This window comes from Gekko japonicus, unplaced genomic scaffold (assembly GCF_001447785.1).
Source record: "Gekko japonicus isolate JY-2015 unplaced genomic scaffold, Gekko_japonicus_V1.1 scaffold636, whole genome shotgun sequence".
NCBI lineage: Eukaryota > Metazoa > Chordata > Lepidosauria > Squamata > Gekkonidae > Gekko > Gekko japonicus.
In genome coordinates this window covers 80,393-88,515 of record NW_015171523.1, presented here as the reverse complement: position 1 = coordinate 88,515, position 8,123 = coordinate 80,393, and the positions used below count along the sequence as shown (strand labels likewise).

Sequence of the window (8,123 nt, the reverse complement as noted above, 5' to 3'; positions counted from 1 at the left end):
GGAAACTTCCTGGGCCCTTCACCAAAGCCAACCTGATCACCACAAGCATGCTTGTTTTTTGCAGTGTTTTGGTGTCCTTTGAATTCTCCTATCTGAGTACCAAGGGGAAATACATGGTAGCTGCGAAGGGCTTCTTCATATTGACCTCCAATGAATTGTAGAATCATAGAGTTGGAAGGGACATCTAGTCCAACCCCCCTGCACAATGCAGGAAATTCACAAATACCCCCCACACCCCCAGTAGTGGGGTAGGCAGCGGAAAAATGGGCTGAGCCTTGGATGTGGGTGATCATATCTGTGATCTGATGTCACGGGACACATCTCGGCCTTTCCTTTCTCTCTCCCGGGCCGCTTTTTAACCTGTGAGATCTCCGAAGGTCTAATGTGAGAGAGTCCTCTGTCCTAGAGAGCCAGGGGAGGGGGTGGGAACCAGGCCCATAGCTACCGAGGGGCATCTTAGGGCTAGCCCCCCCCCCAACTTCCCATCCAGCCCAGGGCCCCCAAGCAGTGGCAGGTGTGGGGAAGGAGCTGAGTATTCCTTTAATTCGATTAGCCATTGCCCCCTAAGAAATTTAAATGCCCCCCGACTTTAAAAGTCCTGACTACTGGCCTGGTGGGAACCATTTCCAGCTTCTGCCCTTGCAGGAACCATGTTTGAATCCCCCAGGCTGCTGCTTGAATGCCTGGGGAGGATTTGATTAGCAAAAGGGGGCTTTTATCCGAGGGGGGGGGCGAATGGGGCAAGTGTCTGTGATGCAAGACCCAAAGTGGAGAGAAAGGATGGTGGAAGCATGTAATTGGGGGAAGAGACCCCCCTCCGTCCCCCCAGTTCAAACCCCCCCCCATCAGAAAAAGGCATTTTGGGAGAGGAGAGACCTGCCCTCACTCCTGCATCTCAGTTCCTTCCCCACCTGGCCCCAAGCAGGCTTTTGTGTCTTCGCCCGTCGGTTCCTTAGAGGTTTGGGAAGGGGTGTGTGTGTTTTGGTTGGTAGTGGTTCTTGATTTCAGAGCAAACTAAATTTATGGAGGATCCAAATCGCTCACTCGCAACTTTAATGCCAGTAGCTCACAAAGTAGAACTTTTGCTCACGAGACTCCGCAGCTTAGGGGGGGCGTTGCCAAAGAGCCGGGGACTCTTCAGTGTTGAAAAGAGATGACTAAGAGGGGACATGAGCAGTGTTCCCTCTAAGCTGAGTTAGTGTGAGCCAGCTCACAGTTTTTTTAGCCTCCAGCTCACACATTTCTCTCTTAGCTCAGGAAGAAGGGCTCCAGAGCAAACTGATTTATGATGCAGCCAAATTGCTCGCTCACAAACTAAATTAATACAGGATCCAAATCGCTCACTCGCAACTTTAATGCCAGTAGCTCACAAAGTAGAACTTTTGCTCACAAGACTCCGCAGCTTAGAGTGGGCATTGCCGAAGAGCCTGGGACGCTTCAGTGTTGAAAAGAGATGACTAAGAGGGAACCTGTGATAGAGGTTTGGATAATTGTGTTTGGGGTGGGGAGAGAGCTGACAAAGAGAAATTTCTCTCCCGCTCCCAAAAGACTAGAAGGCATCCAATGAAGCTGATGGGCAGTGTGTTCAGGATGGAAAAAAAGGGGAATAAACAGCTTTAATAGGGGATTATATAGATTCATGGAGGATAATATCAGTGGCTACTATCCCTGGTGACTGAGGAGACACTGAGAAGCACTCACCCTCTGAATCCCAGAGCCAGGAGGCAACAAGTGTTCCTGATTCCTTAGTTTAGTCATTTCAGCTTCTAGAGAGAAGGTCCTCCCGGGTCTCCAGCACAGACAACCCACCAGCCAGAAAACTGCAGCACTGTTAGTTTGACTGCTTTCTCGTCCTGCAACACAGACAACTCATGACATGAACTCTCTTGCCTCACCATGGAGCCCCATTCCCTCCACATAAGAACATAAGAGACGCCAATGTTGGATCAGGCCAAAGGCCCATCCAGTCCAACACTCTGTGTCACACAGTGGCCAGAAATACCAGTGCCATCAAGAGGTCCACCAGTGGGGCCAGGACACTAGAAGCCCTCCCACTGTTGACCCCCCCCCAAGCACCAAGAAGACAGAGCATCCCTTGCCCCAGAGTCCCTATCTATACCTTGTGGTTAATAGCCACTGATGGACCTCTGCTCCATAGGCTTATCTAATTCCCTCTTGAAGCCGTCCAAGCCTGTAGCCGCCACCACTTCCTGTGGCAGTGAATTCCAAGTGTTAATCACTCTTTGGGTGAAGAAGTACTTCCTTTTATCCGTTCTAACCCGACCGCTCTGCAGTTTCATGGAGTGCCCACGAGTTCTTGTATTGTGAGAAAGGGAGAAAAGTACCTCTTTCTCTACCTGCTCTTTCCACACCCTGCTTCATCATGGGTTCAAGGTCCGCTTCAGGCAGGGGCCTTTCCCATGGACATTTGGTGTAGTGGTTAAGTGCACGGATTCTAATCTGGGAGAACCGGGTTTGATTCCCCACTCCTCCACTTGCAGCTGGCTGGATAACCTTGGGCAAGCCCTAGTTCTGATAAGAGCTGTCCTTGAAAAAGAGCGTTTTCTGTCAAGAACTCTCCAGCCCCGCCTGCCTCACAGGGTGTCTGTTGTGGGGAGGGGGAGGGAAAGGAGATTGTAAGCCGCTCTGAGACTCCCTTGGGTAGTGAAGGGCGGGGTATAAATCCAATCTCTTCTTCTTCTTCATAAAAATTATGGAAACAATAAAAACGTCACTCAGAGGAATGCTGCTGTTTGTTGTTGTTGTTGTTGTTTAAAAAAAACACCTTATCAGTCAGCCTTTTAAAAATCTTTTTAAAAAAAAACTAGTTGGGCAGGCGGCCGGGCAGCCTCTGGGGTCTACACATCGGCAGAAGCCCCACCCCCAGCTTCCAGGAGCCCTCATTCAAGCTGGGCGGGCAGCGTCGTCTTACTGCTGCAAGGGTAAGTTGGCTTGCAGGTACCTGGCTGCCATCTGGCCTTTGCAAATGGTGGGGGTGGGGGGAAGAGGCAGCTGGGGTCACGCAGAGCCTGGATTCAGAAGCAGCAGCACATGGCCCTTTTAAATGGCGAGCTCCCAGATGTGCAAGGCTAGGCTTCTCTCACACTCTCCCTTCTAGCTGGTTTGGAAAGGTTGGTCAAAATTTCAACTGGACTATACAAGAGGGGAGTGAAGGAGCGATCCAGACCTAGCGGCTCCAGCTCAGTCAGTCCCGTCTGCTTCCTAAGGGGCCACAAGGGCATGCTGGGCAATGTAGTCTACATGGCTTCCTTTGCAGTGGAAACGGGGGGGGGGCGGTGAGAAAATCCCAGCCAGCCATCCCGGGGAGAAAGTGAGTGGAGAGGGCCTCTCTGCTACACCTGGCAGTTTTTCAATGGGGTTTTGAGCTGCACTTTTCCCTCCCAGTTGAGAACATGTGGAGTGAATGCTAAATGCAGAGTCGCCCCCTGTTAGGCACCAGTTTTGCACTGCTACGTAATCAGAGTTTTTTGGGGAGTGGGGACGATAATCGATGTCTTTCGGTACGAGGAAGGCGAAATGAGCAAAACTGATGTTCTGTCGCTGGTCCTTTTCATCTCCAAACAAACAGAAAGCTGGTGTTTTTCAGTTAGGTGGTTGAGAAAGGGCTTACGGGGGGAAAAGGAGTTCCTTCCTGCGTTGGAATCAAACGGAGCCCTGTCCGAAGACCCCGATGCCTTCCCACTGGTCTCCAAGGCCTGCCGAGAAGAGGGGAGGGAAATCTTTGAAAATCGGTTGTGAAGGTGCAGAGAGCAGACGCCAGCAAAGATCATGGAAACACCAACAACGACGCTGACCAATCACAGCAGGAGGCGACTCCCCTCTGACAGGTGGATCCCGGTGAGGATCGTGGCCTGAGCGACAGGACCCCTGGAGTAAGCAAACCAGGGAGTGCCACTGATGTGGGTTCGAGTACCCACTCGCAGTAGAGTTCTGCAAAGTGGACTCAAAGGGAGACAGCAGGGCTGTTCCAGCTGAATCATAGAATCACACAGCTGGAAGGGGCCCCTCCAGGCCATCTAGTCCAACCCTCTGCTTGATGCAGGATCAGCCTAGAGCATCCCTGAGAAGTGTTTGTCCAGCCATTGCTTAAAGACTGCCAGGGAGGGGGAGCTCACCACCTCCCGAGGCAGCTGATTCCACTGTTGCACAACTCTTGACTGTAAACAAGTTTTTCCTAATGTCCAGCCAGTCCCCTTCCCACCCTTAATTTAAACCCATTATTGTGAATCCTATTCTCTGCTGCCAACAGGAACAGCTCCGTGCCCTCCTCTAAGGGACAGCCCTTCAAATACTTCCGGAGAGCAATCTTGTCCCCCCTCAGCCTACTCCAGACTGAACATTCCCAAGCCCCTCAGCCTTTCCTCGTAGGGCTTGGTCTCCAGGCCCCCGGTCATCTTCATCACTCTCCTCTGTACCCGCCCCATTCTGTCCACAACCTGTTTGAAGTGAGGCCTCCAGAACTGCACACAATACTCCAGGTGTGGCCTGACCAATGTAGTGTACAGCAGGACTAGGACATCTTGTGATTGGGATGTCATGCCTCTGTTGATACACCCCAAGATCGCATTAGCCTTTTTTGTCGCCGCATTACACTGGCTGCTCATATTTAACTTTCGGTCCACCCGTACCCCAAGATCTTGATCACACACACTGATACTCAGAAGTATGTCCCCCATCCAGGGAGCATGTTCCTCATTTTGGTTACCCAGATGTAGAACTCGGCACTTATCCTTGTTACATTTATTTATTTATTATTTAATTTATATCCCACCCTCCCTGCCAAAGCGGGCTCAGGGCAGCTTGCATAGAATTTTACAGAACAACAAAACAGAGAATTAGATAAAATACAATGTAAATGTAAAACCACTACATAATGCTCATGCGGAGGCGAGGTGTTAATAGCATCGGCGTAAGGCTGCAGTTGGCTGGCATCTCAGTCCGGGTCGTATCGGTGGAGTCCAGGCTTCCGATGGTAGTATCAGAATTAGCCCCCAGGACACACTGCACCAATGGAATGAGAGGCTAAGCTTGTGAACATCCTTAAAGAGCCAAACGTAGATACTGAACTTTCCCTAAGAACCAAGGAGGCATATCTTTAAAAGCTTGGTATGTAATTATGGGGAAATGGTATTAAATGGTTCTACAGACCACAAGAAGCCCTTTTGTTCTGATCCACCAGGGCAATTCTCACTTGTCTCCTGAGCATATGAAGGTTTGTTGATGTTCCGTGGTGTATCTCCATTCTTTTTTATTTTCCTTTTGACACACTTGCTTCATGTCTCTTTCTGTCCCTCCAGGGAGAAGCTTCCCTTCATAGCCGGGTTAATAAAGACATCTTTTCACAGCCTGATGTGACCCAAGAGAAGGGGATGGCAGAAGAGGACCAGGAGGACCTGGGATTGGGAAGATAACAAGCAAAGGCCCCCATCCGAACCAAGCTGGGAGTGGTGTTGAATCCTGGGAAACAGTTGTGCCAGAGACCCTGGCTAAGGACACCATGACCTCAGGCGTACATGGCCAACACTTCCGGCAGTTCTGCTACCATGAGGCCGATGGGCCCCGAGAGGTCTGTAGCCAGCTCCATGGACTTTGCAGCCACTGGCTGGAGCCAGAGAGGCACACCAAGAAGCAGATGCTGGACCTGGTGATCCTGGACCGGTTCCTGACTCTCCTGCCCCAGGAAATGCAGTCCTGGGTCAGAGGATGCAGGCCGGAGACCAGTTCCCAGGCGATGGCCCTGGCTGAAGGTTTCCTCCTGAGTCAGGCAGAGGAGAAGAGGCAGGCAGAGCAGGTGAGGGGGTTTCCTCCAGGTATAGCCAATTCCAGCAATGATATCTGGCAGTCTTATCCTAAAGTTACCCTGCCAGACATCTGTTCAAGTGCGAATCATCCAAATGGGAGAATATCATGGCCTCCTTCAGCAGCCTCTTCTACTAGAGAAGTTCTGATTCCTCCAGATAACTCACCAGGTCTGCTGATGGAAGGGGGTTCAGAGTCTGGGAGTGGGGCAGGACCCATTCCTTGGTCTCTTCCATTCCATCTCTTACCCCTCTCCCTCGCTGCTGTTTCAGGTGTCGGGACCATCCATGAAGATGACAGCTATAGTCCCTGAGGCGGAAGGAGCTCCTTCCGAGGAAAGGCAGAGGGCGCAGGCCCAGGAGCATGCCCAAGATGCTCCCTCCTGTGGTAAGACCTCCTCGTGCCTGGATGTGATTGGGGCACACTGTGAATTTGATGGGTAAAGAGGTCAGGGAAAAAATTAATCACGCACCGCAGAATTGATTTGCAGCACTCAATGTCCACTAACTGTGATGCCTGTAAAAGCAGATTAGACACATTCAGAGAGGGCAATTCCTCCCATTAATTTTAAATATTCATATCTCACCTTCCTCCCATAAGAGAAAAAAAGAGAAAAGGTAGACAGACCTCAGCAGAGCTATTCAGCCTGGTGAATCAAAGGAGCCTCCACCTTCTGAGGCAGCAGAGATTTGAAAACCAATTTCTGGGGCCCAATAATAAAGGGGAAATTTGGCTTCTGTGCCCGTGCTGAAAGGGACATCCGGTGAGCTGTAGTGGGAAATAGCACGCTGGAGTAGAAAGGGAAGACTATGGCCTTGCACCCCCAGGAGCTTTGGGGAGGGGCTTTCGGAAAAGCTTGGGGCAGATGTGGTGTCATGTGGATGTTGCATCTGGCTGAAAACCTGGTTGTGAGGTTAGCATGCCAAGAGACACTCTGAAAACTCATTCACAGAAACCTTGAGTCTCCAGATGCACTTAAGTCACATCTGGGCCGAACATGAGGGTGACGGGTCATGAGACGTCATTTCCACCCCCCTCTTTCCTTCCCCCCCCCACCAGACACAGGTCTCACAGAAGTCTGAAATATGTTGGCAGCATTTGTAACCCCTGGCGCTCATAGGTTCCTGGTGCTTCTCTTCTGCTTCTCCCAGAATTTAGTAAAAAGTATTAAAAACTTCGTTGAGTTTCCACAGGACAAGGTTTCACAATCTTGGGCGTGTGAAGCAGGGAACAAACAAGCAAGCAAACCCCCTTCCTTCCCCCTGTGTCTCAGTGACAGGCACTGAAGAGATGCTGTTGAGCCGTCGTCTTTCCAGAGATGTGGAAACGGCTGCAGTCCAGGTAGGAGAGATGAGCAGGGGATGACCTCGGTCCCTCCTCCTTTCTCAGGGGGACTTTTGCTCCTGCCGTTTCTACAAGGTGTCCAAGCGAGAGATCCTCTGAACCCCCATTCCCTTCACCGGCGTAATCTTCGAGGGGGCTCTAGGGCTTGCGCCTCCCCCGAAATTTCCCATAAGCCCTGCCCACCAGAGCAGAGCAGCACCCCCACCCCTCCTCCTCTTCCCCCGTGGCTCTGCCTGCCGGGGGGAGCGCGGGAAGGCCCGCTCCGGAGGCGCCTCTCGGCTGGGTGTGCCAGAGGGGAGAGGCAGCACCGCGCCCGCCGAGGCTCTGGGGGCGGTCAGCCCGATGGCCCCGGCAGAGACGAATGGTGAGGGAGCGCAGAGCCATGCAAGGGCTGCCTTGAGCGAGCGGGAGAGGCGCCTGGAAGGACGGGGCGTGTGCATGTGTGTTGCGGCGGGAGGGGGATCTCTGCTGAGGAAGGGCTTCGAGGTGAGCGGGCATTTACGGGGCGACCGCCTTGCGGCTGGGGAAGCCGTTAGGAATGGCCTGTTAGGGCTACCGCATGCTGCGGCGAGGGGAGGGGGAGGGCGGCGTTCTGAGCTCTTGAGAAAAGGCCGTTGGCTTTAGGAGGGCCGGGACTGCTGATGTACAGCATGTCTGCAGTCAGCCCCCCCCCCAAATTTCCCAGAAGCCCTGCCCACACCTCTCCTTTTTAAGCCGGAGCCCAGCCACAGGGCATTGCCGGCCTCGGACTTCCCCAGCTCTCCTCAGGGACTCTTTAAAAAGTTGTGGCCAGCTCTCGTCGCAGCTGCGACTCCCGAGAGGCGGGGGGGGAGAAACGTTCCTTTGCCTCCCTCTGGCTCCCCCAGCTCTGGTAAGAGGCTCTTTTCCACGGCAGCATCGAAGGGGGGGAGGGGGGACAGACAGACAGACAGACAGCTAAGCTGCCTTCCCTGCCTTTT

The 8,123-nt window shown here is 52.5% G+C and overlaps 1 pseudogene; it reads left to right on the top strand.

Annotated features, from left to right (window-relative positions):
* The first annotated feature begins 5,534 nt into the window (after positions 1-5,534).
* The window catches only part of LOC107117371, a 48,784-nt pseudogene continuing 46,195 nt past the window's right edge, over positions 5,535-8,123 (top strand).